Here is a 14,622-nt window from a genome sequence, read left to right on the forward strand (position 1 = left end):
GATCAACACCTGCCAGCTCTCTGATCCTCAGCCTAGCTTTCCAGATCAACTCTGCCACCAGTTCAGCGGGCTGTGTCATTCTCTTGGACCGATGGTGGCTGAGGAACACCCACTCTATGATTAAGAGGGGGTCACTCGAGCCTCGGTCCCTGCCTTTAACGGTGTTGTCCCACTGAAAAATCACCCCGTGGAGGTGTGGTAGTTTGCCGCAAATAATGAATTTAAATGGCAGGCCCGGATGACAACGGTGGGCCTGCCTAGCCGAAATGAGTCTCTGGATTTTCTCCAGTGCAACCCTTGCCTCTGGGGTAAGGGTCCTGGGAGAACTTAGCTCCTCTCCCCCTTTCAATAAATTGAAAAGGGGGGCCAGGTCTTCTGTTGGTATGCCCAGCCAAGGTCTTACCCAATTCAAAGATCCACACAGCTGGTGGACATCCGCCAAGGTTTTAATAGTTGTTATGATAGCCAATTTCTGAGGAACAATGGTCCTCTTAGTAATCTCCAGACCCAGATACTTCCAAGGCGGCACCCTTTGAATTTTTTCCTGCTGGAGCTCGAACCCTGCAGCAACCAGCGCATCGACTGTCAGGTCAAGGGCGTGGCCAAGTATGTCAGCGGTCGGGGCACACACCAGGATGTCATCCATGTAATGGTAAATGATGGCATCGTTTACCACTGCACGTATTGGGGACAGCAAGGAAGCGACGTACCATTGGCAGATCACTGGGCTGCACTTCATGCCTTGCGGGAGAACCCGCCAATGGTAGCGCTTGCTTGGGGACTCACGGTTGATGGAAGGAACCGTGAACGCAAAACGCGGGGCATCGTCCGGGTGGAGGGGAATTTGAAAAAAGCAATCCTTTATATCTATCACAGCCAATTCCCAATTTTGTGGGAGCATCGTTGGGGAGGGCATCCCTGGTTGGAGAGGCCCCATGTCTTCTATAATGTTGTTGATTTGGCGGAGGTCGTGGAGGAGCCGCCACTTGTCCTTATTGGGCTTTTTGATGACAAACACGGGAGAATTCCACGGTGACGTGGTCTCCACGATATTGCCCTTAAGTAGTTGCTCCTCAACGAGCTCCCTGAGCGCCGCCAATTTCTGTTTATTGAGCGGCCACTGCACTACCTGGACAGGCTTATCTGATTTCCAATTGAGCTTCCAGGTAGGGCGCTCATCAGTGACCGCCGCCCGAAAAACCTGGGGAGCCGCTGGAAGGTCAATTCGGGCTCCCCACTGGGCTAAGAGGTCTCTCCCCCACAGGGGCTCCGTATAATCCAAAATGAATGGGCGTATAGAAGCCAATTGCCCATCCGGCCCCGTGATTTGCACGATGCTCTTAGATTGTCTGGCCAATTGTAAACCCCCAACACCACGGACGTGTCCAGGCGCGGTTTGCAACTCCCAATGCGACGGCCACTCCCGAGAAGGAATGACCGTGACATCCGCCCCAGTGTCCAACAGGCCTTTTAGTTGTTTGCCTTCCCCCCCTTTTGTAATATAACAATCGAGGCGAGGTCTTTCGTGCCCCAAAACCTGGGCCCAAGCGATGGTTGGCGTGGAGCTTCCTGGTGTTTGATGTAAATCCCAGGTTATTTCAGGCACTGGGATTGCCTGAGCTACAATCTGCCCTTTAGGCAAAAAGATGGGGGGCTGGACACAGTGCAGGCCGACGGCGAACACCCCCGGGTCCGATGGTAAGAGGCCCGGGATAATGTTCACCGTCGGTGGTGTGTGCTTAGTATCACCAACCACAACATACTTGCAGCGAATCCGTCCCCAGTTACCTGGGCACTCCGGGTCGACAGCAACGAGTTGAAAGTCGGAGGTCCTCAGGTGGAGAGCCTCCGAGAGCCGCAACCTATAGGGTGCAAAAGCAGAAGCGGTCGTTAGCACAGGTCTTGTTTGAATTGGTAAAACAGAAGTCAAGTCCGGTAAGTATTGGTCACATTTAGTTGGCGGCGGTCCCTGATCTCCCTTCCCCCTACGCGATGATGATAAATGGCCCGCCTGATTTTTGTCAGCGCGCAGGGGGGCACTGCGCTCCGATTTTAGTTTTTTGGGGGGTTGGCCCCCAACTGTCCCTGCTCCCTTTTAAATTTGTAAAATTCTGCCCGTAGGGGGCAGTCCGGCATCCAATGTCCAGTCCTCCCACACAAATGGCAGGGTGCGGAGGACTTCGACGAAACAGCTGCTGCAACACCCTGCTCGGTGGAGGGCTCTTCTGCCGCGGCGACCCGGGGAGGTTGAGTCCTCCTCTTTTCGCTGTCCCTGGTGGTCAATAGCGGGACCTTGCACGCGCACACTTCCAACATATCAGCCATCTGCGGTGTCGGGTGGAGGGGCAGGCTGAGGATGGCATCCCTGCATGCCTGGTTGGCATTTGAGGACGCCACCTCCCGCAAGATGGTGCTTCTAGCTCCTTCGTCCGACACCTGATGTTCAATGGCCTTCCTCAACTTCTCCACGAAGTCGAGGAAGGCCTCGTCTGGACCCTGAAAGATTCTAGAAAAGGCAGTTGGGGGCGCGCCCCCCGGCAGCAACAAAAAGGCTTTTTCTGCGGCAGCTGCCGACGCTTTAAGAGCCTCCCGGGGAAGGGTACTCGCCTGGGAGTGCCCATCTTCCCAGTCCCCGGTCCCCAGGAGCTGGTCGATGGCCAAAGGGCGACCTGTGAAATCAACTCCCGATTGGGGTTGACTCCACAGGCTCGGGAGGGCTTCAGTCACCCCCCTCCTCCAGGCGGCTTCCCACATTACCCGCTCGGATGGATTCAGCAGGCAAGTGAAAAGCCGCCGGACATCGAAGGGGGTGATCTCTGCTTCGGAGAGTGTTGCTTCCAACACTCCCCGGAAGTATTCACTCTCCCGGCCGTACTCCTTTTGGGCTTTGACCAGTTCCTTAATTTGTGAATGACTCAATGGGACCCATTGGCGACGCACTCCCCCACCCGCTTCTGGCTGGTAAACAACCGGAGCCACCGATGGTACCATGGCCGGCTCCGGTTCCCGGCCCTTGGCCCCCCCCCCCCCCGGGCCCCGACCCGTGGGAACCGGAGGGAGGGGCGTGGGAACCAGAAGAAGGGGAGGAGGGGGCGTGGCGGGAGACTGGGTGGCCCGATAACGAGGGGCCATCCCCGGAGGCGGGAGCAGGAGGCGGGGCACAGTGGCAAGCGGTGGGCGGGGAAAGGGGCGGGATTGTGGGAGGAACGATGGGAGGAGCTATCATGGGAAAGGGAGGCGGGGAAACGAGATGGGAGAGGTCAGATAGAGGGTGGAGCTGGGGGGAGGTCGGGAGGGAAGGGGCGGGGAAAGGGGAGTGGCCGAGAGGCAGGAAGGGGTTGGAACTTGGAAGAAAAGGATTCTGGGATGAGGATGGGGGTTTTCCCGCCATCTCGACCATGCGGTCGCCTCCATTTTGGGCCACGCCGCGGCCATCTTGTGAAACCAGAGGCGACCCGGGGCAAACTGGGGATTCAACGAACTGGGGTACATAACTCTGGGGTTTGGGGACAGGAGCAGGGGAGGCAGGACAAGTCGAGGAGCCCCCGAGAGTTTGGCCAGAACTCTCGGGGCGGGGGGACCGGGTATTCTGGAGAGGGCCAGGGGATGATGCAACTCCCTGCGCCTGGCTGGTCTGGGGGGGTGCCCCCTTCAGAATCCCGGTTTTAAGTTTGGGCGTACGGGAAGGGGTATTCGGGACAGAGGGTGAGGAAACCGAACTGGGGTGCGAAACCGAACTGGGGCAACGTTTAACTCGAACTGTGGCCTGTTCTGAGCTCCCTTCTTCTTTTAATATTTTTCTAATTTGGGCAACAAGCCTGGCCAATTGTATGAGGGAAGCGTCGCCTGGCCTGAACAACTCCGAGAGTCGAGTTTTAACCCTCCGCCAAAAGGCCGGATTTTTGATCAGGTCAGGCGAAACCTCCGGGAACTCAGAAGAGACCCATTTTATTAATTTTTCAACAACAGGTTTTTCATAAACAATTCCCCCCCCAACAAGGATTCCCTCAACTTGGATAATAAGTCTCTTTTGGGCAGTGGACAGCTTAGCACCCATAGCTAGTAGAGACTTCCCACGAAGTCAAATGTCCACTACTAAGAACTTCGAGCCCAATCTGCCACGCAAAAGGAAAAACGAAAACTAAAAGGTGACCACCCACTGGCCCCTGCCTGTAAAATCAAGGGAGGGCGGCAGAACACCCTGGGGACTGGGGAGGACGACAGGGAGAGCGGCGAAACACTCACGTGTCCGGTGGGCTATCAAAGGAAAGCGCGGCGAAGCGGGTCCTGCGGCCGGACGGCTCGGGGTGCTCGAGGTCCCGTCCGGTCCCCGGGGAGCGCTGCCTCAGAGGGCCTGCTCACCTCGGGGTGCTGCTGCGTCCAAAGGACGGAGTCCAAAATCCGTAGGGTCCTTGCGAAGATTGTAAGTCCAGGCTCTACTGGTCCCAAATCCGGCCGACCAGGAGCAGGCAATCGATGCAGAGGGGCCCCACGTTGGGCGCCAGCAACTGAAGCTGTGGCTGTTTTTAAGGGGGGCCCGGCTGAAGGGATTTAGAGAGTCCAGCCACCTTCAGCTACACCGGCACTCCCCTGGCACGAAGCCAGAAGCATGTGCCGACCGTGGGTGGGGTGAGAGGAAACAGTCACCGATATTGAAGCAACCACGCCGCAGGAGTGAAGAAAAGAGACGGCCCTCCTCTGCTGGGTGAATTAACTTGGTTTAATCCAGGGTAGGGGAAGTGCAGGGTGGCCACCCAAAGGTGGCGAGCGGAGGAGGAGCCCCGGGCCCCTCCGGGGGCCAGGTTTTACAGGGAAGGGGTGGGTACACAAGAAACCAATCACAGAACGAAAATTTGCATACATTGAAGACTGATGGGTGGTGTGGATCAATGGGGATAGGTCAGGGGAGGAGCCCAGGCCTACCAGCCAATCACTCGACACCCTAGCTGGAAGATTCTGGAACTTGGGGCGGGGTGCCGGTGATTGGCAGAAGGCCTGGGGAGGGGATACAAGGACAAATAAGGGATAATGAGGGAAAATGAGGAGGGGAAAACCGTGATTGACATAACTGGGGGTTTGAGCCAGACCAACTTGCCAAGCTAGGAGAGGGGGGAACGGAACAAACCAAACACAAACCACAACAGTGGATGTATGACTGTGCAGTGGGCCTGGAGATGTCTGAGGAATGGGAAGCTGGAGGAGACCACCCAGGAGAGAACACTGAATAAGACAGGAGCCCCTGGGGAGAAAATAAATTGGTGATCATGTCATTAAAGATTGTAGCCATGATGCATGTGGGGAAAGGGCAGATTTAAAGTTGCACAGATGGCATTAACTCTGACACTTGCTAGGTTTTTGCCTGCTTGAGTTAGTAGATTTAACAAGGTATTAAATGTGCCTATGTACATGTACAGTATTGTTTTCTGACAATGTGCCTTTGACCGGGTAAACCTGTTTGCAATTGACAATACCTTGACACACAATGCCAGTGATCCCTAAGACATAGCTGAGGAGAATGTAAAATTACAGTGTGAAGTGGGCTTTCAGTGTTACTGAGAAAGAAAATAATCTGTGTCACCAGAGGTGGGCTGCTGCTTTGGATCTTACTCTCTCTTTACAGTTTTCCTTACAGCTGTGTCCGATGGTGTTTACAGTGTATGTGTCTAAGTGGAGGGGAGAAAACTGTTTGCCAGAAGCCTCAAGAATGCACAACAAAACATTCTTCTTGGTTTGTCAGTTACTTGTTTTTCTTACTTCTGTAATCAGCTCTTTTACTCCTTCTTAGCTTTAAATTTTATTTAGCTGACCTTGCCTGTACAAGATCCACAAAGAGAACAAGCCAGTCTCCCCTCTCAAAGTGTAAGATTCAAAAATTAGTTTGTAATGGAAGATGCTTTCAATCTTTTTAAAAGAAATAGTAATTTGAGTTACAACAAGGAATATTAAACAATTTCCTGTACTGAGCTACAATAGATGTTTTCATCTCTACACTTCTTCTCATTGCTCACTATTATTCTTACTGCTTATATATCTTGATGGGTTTTAATATGCTTAAGATGCTTCTCCAGAGTATTTTCCTAAATTATTGTGAGCAGAGTTGTTATATGGTTGGTCCTTTCATGTTCTGAGCATCGTATTACTTTATCAATTAAGATTTTCTGAGTAGTCCTATCTTGCTAAAATTTGCAAATCAAATAACTCTTAATTTAAAGGAGAATGATTTGATGGTAGTGTCTACTGAGTTTTAGCTAAAGTAAATCAAAACATACGCAGCTGAAATTGTCTTAAAAGCAGAAAGGCAGTTCCACTGTGAATCTGTGGGGGTGGAGGTGATGAATTACACTGTGAAAGAAAATGAAAACCAGATGGCACTTGCCAAACACCAACACAGGGCAGTTATGCACAGTGGAGGCGCAGCCACACAGCACTTATACAAACCTGTTACCTAGATCCTCACCAGGCTGCTGAGCAGAGTGAAGCCTGAGGTGTCTGGTGACATCGGGGTTTTGTGAGATGAAGACAAAGCAGCAGCTCGGGCTGAATGAGCCCAGGCTGCAGATAAGATGAGGGACAGGCAGTTTGCCAGGACCTCCCCAGCACTGGTGACTTTGCCCAGAACTTCTGCACTGTTTGGAACCCCCACCAGTGCCAGCAGGGCAGGGAGCTGCTGGCTGCTCTGATAACGGGGAATGAGGGGAGGTTTGAAGGCTGAGCTTGAACAGAGAGTTTTTTTCCTTATACAACAGCTCAGGCATCACTTTGGTGGCCACAAATAGTTTTAAACTCACAACTTCAGTTGCATTATGAATCTTAGCTTGGTGTAGGTGGAACTCAGATTTAATATAGGAGGAGATAAAACTTGTAGGAAAGGTTAAAACACTGACTGCAATGCAACCAGGAATAGAATTGTCACTGACAGCAACAACAAAAACAGGATTTTTCCCCTATGCAAAGAGATCACATATTTTGTTGTTGCTAATATGACCCCACTCACTAGGACCAGAGCAAACAGAAGATACAAGCTGGTGATGAGGGATTGACATCAGAATTGGGATGGTTCTGCTCTTCCAAAGCATCCACAGTTTACTGACAGGGGGGTGCAGCTGTAAGTGAACAGAAACTTTTTGCTCAGCAAGTTACTGCTTATTAAATGTTGTTTTTTTGAATTTCTTTGCAACTTTAAAGTAGCTTTTCCAATCAGCAGATGAGTCATTCCCCTAATCCTCTTTATTTTGCCAACAGACAAGTAAGAAGACTCAGCTGATACACCCCTTGGCATATTGCCATTTTATGATTCAGTCTACTATCATAACTGTTTGTTGTTCTGCTTTGTTTCAGTGAAAATGATGGATTATAATAATTGTTTTGCATATTTCTACTTCTTTTTTAGTCCTTAGACCTAGAAAGGGGTTTGGACCCATTTTCCTGCAAGTGAATCACAGCAGAGTCATGCTATTTTTATTTAGAGATACCGACGTTAATTTCTATTATCAACATCTCTTATTAGCAACAATAAAGAGGAAAATCAATTCCCAAGAAAATCCTTATGGGCACTTTCCCATCAGTAAAAGGTTATGGCACTGCAGAGTTAAAGCCTCATCATCTCTGCATGACTGTTGTTGCTGGGTTTGTTCCAGTTAAAGTATCTTGTGAAATGGTCACATGAGTGCTTTATGATTGAATTCAGCAATTTATAGAAGATTCCCTTTGGCTAGAATTTTCCAGCCTGCAGCTGAGATGCAGTAACTGACAGCATGCCTGGAGCAAAGAAAGGAACAAATTTTAACTGGAGATCCTAACAGCTTGTGTAGGTACACATTTTCAGGGGTTCTGCCATGCTGTGGCACCATGCATGGAGCTCAAGGTGAAAACATTTTGATCCATTAACATTGCAAAACTGACCCCTCCTTCAGCTCAGGTGTATAGAAAGCTTCTCTGTGGGACAGCTTCCAGATTTCTCATCCACCACATTGTGAAGGCAAGGATCCAACAGATCTATTAGCTGTTTTTCTTGCAATTCCACCTGCAAGCTGACTTGAGATGTTCAGCTTCTGGCCAAAGCCCTGATTTACACATGGTCTCCATGTGAAAAAAAAATTTTGCTCTTTTCCTTGAACAGCTGGAGGAGGGTCTGAACTCCTGTATCTCAGGTTGAAAGGCTGGATGGCAAAGACTATGTCCACTCTATTAAAAATACCAAAAAAAGAGGGTTTGGTCCCTACTCCTGAATGACATGGACTGTCTCACATCAACACAGCCCAGGACATGTTCCTCTTGTAGCACTTCCACCCCATCCTCTTTCTGGATGTCCTCTGGCACCCTGTTGGTGTCCCTTCAGCAACAGAATTATGATTTAGAGGGCTAGGGAACGTCACCTTGTTTTCTTTTTATGAAATCATCTAGGGTTTTCTCTGCAACTCTGAACTTCAAGAACCTGTAAGTGAATGTTTTATTCACATCAGTGTGGCACGAGGATATACCCCAATGATGGAGGGTCAGGTTCACTCATGGTGCCTTCTGACAAGAGTTGCCGAGAAAAGATTCTCCCCAGAAGCACTTCTGGGCTCTCTCTTGGAAAACATTCATTGGAGTGGTCCAGTCAGCCCTTGAGCAATCTAAAAATTCAGCAGAGAAGAGTTGGGGACCAGTGCTCAGCCCCACCCCTGCCCCACATTTGTTTAGATGTACTAACATACCAGGAGTCAGCACCTTATTCCACCAAAACAGTATTACCAAATGACCAGAAAAGGAATTACATGAGTCAAATTCAACATTGCACACACTCTCTCCCTGCCAGGGAGCAAACATTCCCATCAAATAGTTTAATCCAGATTAGAAATATATATACATAAATCTGCCAGAGAAGGAATCTTAAATGTCTCAAGTGAAACTGCCTCTTGGGACTTCTCCTGGGAAAGTCAGCTCGTGCCCCACTCCCGCTCAAGGTCCCATCCAGAATTATGGTTTCATCTTATGCAAAACACCCAAAGATTTTTGGCAGAATATTTGAAAATTAATACTGCAGCACAATCATAAGAATTCCTCTATTTTTAATGAGATTTTCTGCCTGGTTAATAAACAAATTGTCTTTTAAATGAAAGCTGCCTCTGAGTTTGTTCTCCCACTGGATTCCAGCCCAGCTGACTAAGAAGGAAACTCCAGAGAAGTTCTGTTCTCTCTGACAATGATCATGCAGTGAACTGATGTGTAATGGTTATTTATTTATTTGCTTGCTTTCTTACTGACTTGCCATAGTTAAGCTCTGTTGCATTGCTGCCTGCTGTCTATCCCCATTGATTTAAAAGGAATGTTGCACCTTGGGTTGCTTTTTGCTCACAGTACTTTTGCCACCCAAATCTCTTGGTGGTGGTGTGTCCTGTCTTCTAGCCCTGGGGATACTTTTCTGTCATAATCATCCTTTTTCTATCTTAGGGTTAACTCTTGCAGTTCTTTTTCCCTAGAGGTGAGGGAATGGATAGAAAAATGGAGCCAACAACAAATGAAAGCAGCAGGGCTGCACACCCCAGCAGAGTAAAAAGCTTGACTTAACCAGCACTGCTTTAGAAAATCATAGTTTCTTCCCAGTTACCTTACTGGTCACAATCTCTACAGGTCATTGCTGTGCTCTGTAGTCACAGAGCTTCTCAGACAAAGAGTTATACATTTTAATTTATCTGTGAGGCAACCAGCACAGCAGCAGTGCTTCTGAACGTAGATGATAATTCATTCTGGCACTGTGCTGAGCTGTGTTAATATGAAAATGCAGTGCTGATTTTGTTTATTTGTTTTGTGTAAGGAGATTGATTCTAAATTTACACCTGCAAATCCAAAAGGATCGGTGTGGTTTAAGATAATTGCATAGCTTAGCATAGTTGTAAAACTGCAGTTGATTCTGGCACTGGGAGCCTGCCTTTGTGTCTCAGGTTCATCTCCTGGAATGGAGTGCCAGTTTGTCCCACAATCCCTCATTTATTTATTTAAATCTAAAACAATCAAGATTGGTTCCCAAGGCCCTGTGGAACTGCCATAATAAATTATGCAAAAATACTGTCAAGTTAAGCCTCAGCAGTTCAGCCAAGTATCTACCTCCACTGTCAGCTGCCTCCTCTGAAAACCCTCTTACATAAATGCCTTTTGCAATGTGCCTGGAAAGTCAGCAAATTTGGAATCTTTAAAAGAAGCAGAGGAAAACTTTCCACAACCATCAAATATAACACTTTGCAAGTGCTGTGCTTTTCCCAGTTACTGGGAACTTCTGAGGAAAGGCCATTTCTTGGTTTTGCAGACCCAGTCCAAAGGTGACTTTACTGTGCACACAAAACTGAATGTGTCAGAGGATGAGACACTCTTAATCCAAACAGAGAGAGTAAGGAAAACTGCAAGGGATGACCACAGATACATTTTTTCTGCTTTCCCAGGAAAACTCCACAAACTCTAAGGAAACTCTGAAGCACTGATCACAGCTCCTGAGATACCAGTATCTTATCTCTGCATTGGGTCTGTGTGGCAAGGTTTTGTTGGGGGGTGCCACTCAGGTGGTGGCTGTGAGAAGCTGCCAGGTGCTTCCCCATGTCCCACAGAGCTGATGCCAGCTGGCTCCAAGACAGACCCACTGCTGGCCAAGGCCAAGGCCATCAGAGAGTGCCTCTGGAATAACAGAGTTAAGAAAGGAAAAAAAAAAAAAAAAAAAAAAACCACAGCAACTTCAGCTAGAGAGAGGAGTGAGGATATGGGAGAGAAACAGCCTTGTAGACACCAAGGTCAGTAGAGAAGGAGGGGGAGGAGGTGCTCCAGGTGCCAGAGCTGAGATTCCCCTGAGACCTGTGAGGAAGACCATGGTGAGGTAGCTGTGGCCCTGTAGCCCACAGAGGTCCACAGTGGAGCAGCTATCCCCCTGCTGCCCATAGAGATGTGTGATGAAATGTCTGTAACTCCCATTCCCTGTCTTCCTGCACTGCTGGGGGGAAGAAGTCAGATCGTTCAGGAGGGAAATAAACCCAGGAAGAAGGGAGGGGTGGGGAGAAGTTGTCATAAGACTTGGTTCTATTTCTCATTATCCTACACAGATTTAATTGGCAATAAACTGAACTAATTTCGCCAAGTTGAGCCTTTTTTGCCTGTGATAGTTCTTGGTATTGGTAACATAATCGTCTTTATCTCAACCTTTTTTTTACATATTTTCTCTCCCCTGCCCAGCTCAGTAGGAGAGTGACTGAGCAGTTTTGGTGGGCACCTGGCACCCAGCCAGGGTTAAGACACCACATACTCCCAGAAATGCTGTCTGGATTTCAGTTGTTGAGCTGCATGAGGCATGTTTACCAGCATCTAACCCTGAGAGAGCCATCATGTGCATCACGTTGTCAGTGTTTGTGCCCAAGAGGGAAGGCTGTGTGTGTCTCACGAGACACATATTATGAGAACTGGCTAAGAGGAACGCTAGCAAAGGAAGAAGAAAATGATAAATAAAGTAGGCTTAAAATAGTAAAAATATTTAAACTATTATTTTTACTGTAGAAGCTCTAAACTCTGAACTTTTTTCCCTAAAGCCTATGTCCCTGGTATCTCCTGAATAACTTCCCAGTATATCCTATTTCTTCCTACTCTTGTCAGTACTGTGGCAAAAAGGTCAACTGTCACAAAATACCATTAAATTCCTTTAGCCTCCAAAATGCTTGGCTGCATCTAGTCTGTCTTTTGGCACTGCTCTTTGTTATGTAGTAACTCCTGTGCTTATGAATTGTCTGGAAAAAATGCTTGTGGGCCCATTTCAAAATCACACCAAGAACTTTTTGCAAAAATGCAACACAATTTTGGCAATTTCAGTTGCATGAAGCACATTCTGCAATCAATAGAGATCAACAGACTGTGTCCAGCCAAGGATGCTGCCCATCCAAAAAAGCTCTTGACTTAGGGGACTTGAGATTTGCAGCTGCATCTCAGCCTGTTGTCCATGTGCATCTTTGGTCTCCACAATGTCTGTGCCTTGGGATGGATTCTATGAAAAGTCCAAGATGACTATGGGCCCGCTACTAGGTAGAAATAAAGCACCTTTCTGAAATGTGGTTCCTAAACACAAACAAGGGAAGTGTACTGGAAACTTGAGTGAATGGAGGCTAGACTTTAGCTAGATCACTAAGTCCCATTTCTCCAGATCTCATCTCTTTAGAGATGAGATCTCTTAGACCTTACAATAACAAATAGAGCCACATGCAAACACTTTCAATTATAGAGTGAAGTACTAACACTTTCAATTATAAAGGAGTTACACTCTCTTTGAAAATCATCCTTAGCCAAGGCCACATCCCAAATGGGCTCTGTTTTTCAGTGTTTCGGTAAAGAAGCAGCCTCATGGGAATGCTAAACACCCTGGGACCAATATTAAATATTGTGTGATATTGGAAGGTCACTTACCCTCCTCAGTGCTTTCTGAATGAAAGACTCCTTAGAATGGGGAAAAGTAAAAGGTTTTTTAAAAAAAAGACATCCTATTAACTGAGGCTGTATATTGAGTTTTCTAACATGGCATTGCTGAAGTCTCCAAAGCAACTCAGCTTTCAAAATTGTAAGACCACTAAAAGATAAGGGAGCACAATCCAGGAACTGAAATGGAAGAGTCTGTAATTAGTTTTGATGCAATTACCAGCATGCATATTTAAATCATACATGTACATGCTGTATGCTGCACCAAAGTTTTGTTTAAGCTTCTTTTCTTATTGAAAGGCAATGACTGGCCAGCCTTTTGCACAGGTGAATGCAATTTAGCTATGTTCGTAGGTAAAGCAGACACAGCAGCTGGAGGATTAATTAAACGTTTGCCTAACTACGTAAACAGACAGTGATATATCTTCATAGCATCTGGCAGTTTAACCATTCACTAGTCATCCTATAATTAGCATGCTGATGAATTTAATAGAATACTGTTCTAATATAGTGCCAGATGGTCCTTCTGACTTAACAAGGGGAATGACAATCTCTGTCATGTTTACTTCAAGGGTAGCAGAACAGCCAAAAAGATCCTTCATAGACTAAACACTGATGATATAAGAGGTTACATTTTCTGCCCTCAGAAAGTTTTAAGTGTTGCTATATGAAGTAAGCATGGTTCAGGAACTTCACATGAAAATTATGCTTGACTTCCCATGTTTATTTCTGCTGTTTGGTAAAGACATTAGCTTGCTTGCTGTGTTTGCAGACGAACTTTGTGTAAGAGAAATAAGCACTAATCCCAAGGTGCTGTGGAATAGGAGGAGGTGGTGGATATCGAGTAGTGCTCAGAGAGGTCTGCTCTGCAGCAAGGCCTGTGAGATGCCCCCTGGCCACCTCAGTGGAGCTTTAAGTTAGTCCAAACATTACACAAGTGAGTCTTTGCTGTAGCTCCATTCATTAGAAAATTACATTTACAAAGCAACTAGTGAAATGGCAAGGACAATAAAATGAGGAATATCCATAGAAGAGAAACTAAAAGACAGAGACGGTGACATACTTGCTGTCAGTAAGTAAAGACAATTATTATGTAGCCAGCAGAGAATTTCAATAACCTTCGGTATCATTCTGTAGTTTATAACAGACTTCATTGGAATTAGTAGTCGGACTACAGCAATCTTATTATCAAAGAATGTCTTTTAACTAAGAACCTCTGGGAGAAGATACTGTGTGTGACAGATAAATCTCAGGAGTTCTTTCATTCTGAAGCTGAATGCAGCCTGCTAGGCCAAAGTCTCCTTCATGACAACTATTGATCATGTTCCAGCTGAGCTCCAGCTAACATTCTGAACATTAAAACTTGCTGACTGGTTTTTACTCAGCCTATCTGTATAATCCTTTTCTCTTAAATAACAAATTATACTGCCAAAATGTCAGTGAAGGGACTCTGTATAGACTGCTACCTCATCAGCATAAACAACATACTCCACACTAATATCCTAAATTCCCTGCTACAGAGAATAATTGCTTTTAACTTCAGGATCTTCCAAACTGTTTCTAGACTGATGGGGATCTCAAACTACTTTTATGGGCTCCTGCAGTGATTCTGACCTAAAGAGCATTGCACAGTGAGGATTAGTGATCCACATAACAGTGACTTTGAAGGCACAAGGCCATGCTGTGATGTGCACCAACAGCATCACCTTCAGGCCTGTGCCATGCTGCACTTCTGCCTCGGTGCAGGGCAGATTCAGTCGGGTGATGATAACAGTGGAGCAGCTCCCACTCCAAACCAGTGATTACACACCTGCCTGGCCTTGCCTTTATCTCACAGCATACCAAAAAGTTGTCATGTGAACGTGCTCTCTGTTTGACAGTAGAAATTATGAATGGAGTTGTTTTCTTGTAAGAAAATCCTATAAAAGCTTGAATTACCAGAACAGACCAATCCTTCCATGTGATGGGATCTGTAGGGCATGCTGCTACTCTCCAGTGCTGCACAACACAGAGTTCCCAGCATCTAAAGGGAGACGTAAGTTTAACTCCACACTTTTCCTTCTTTATGCTGTTAGCTTTTCAAGTCTTATTTTAAATGATGCTTAACAGAATCCAGGCGCCTTTCTTACTGGGATCGTAACCCTGGTGTGCAAACCCCTTGTTGTAGCCGGCAGGTTCCAGTCAGAAACGCCTCTCTGGAGA

The sequence above is a fragment of the Molothrus aeneus genome, chromosome 2 (assembly GCF_037042795.1).
Source record: "Molothrus aeneus isolate 106 chromosome 2, BPBGC_Maene_1.0, whole genome shotgun sequence".
NCBI classification, from domain to species: Eukaryota; Metazoa; Chordata; class Aves; order Passeriformes; family Icteridae; genus Molothrus; species Molothrus aeneus.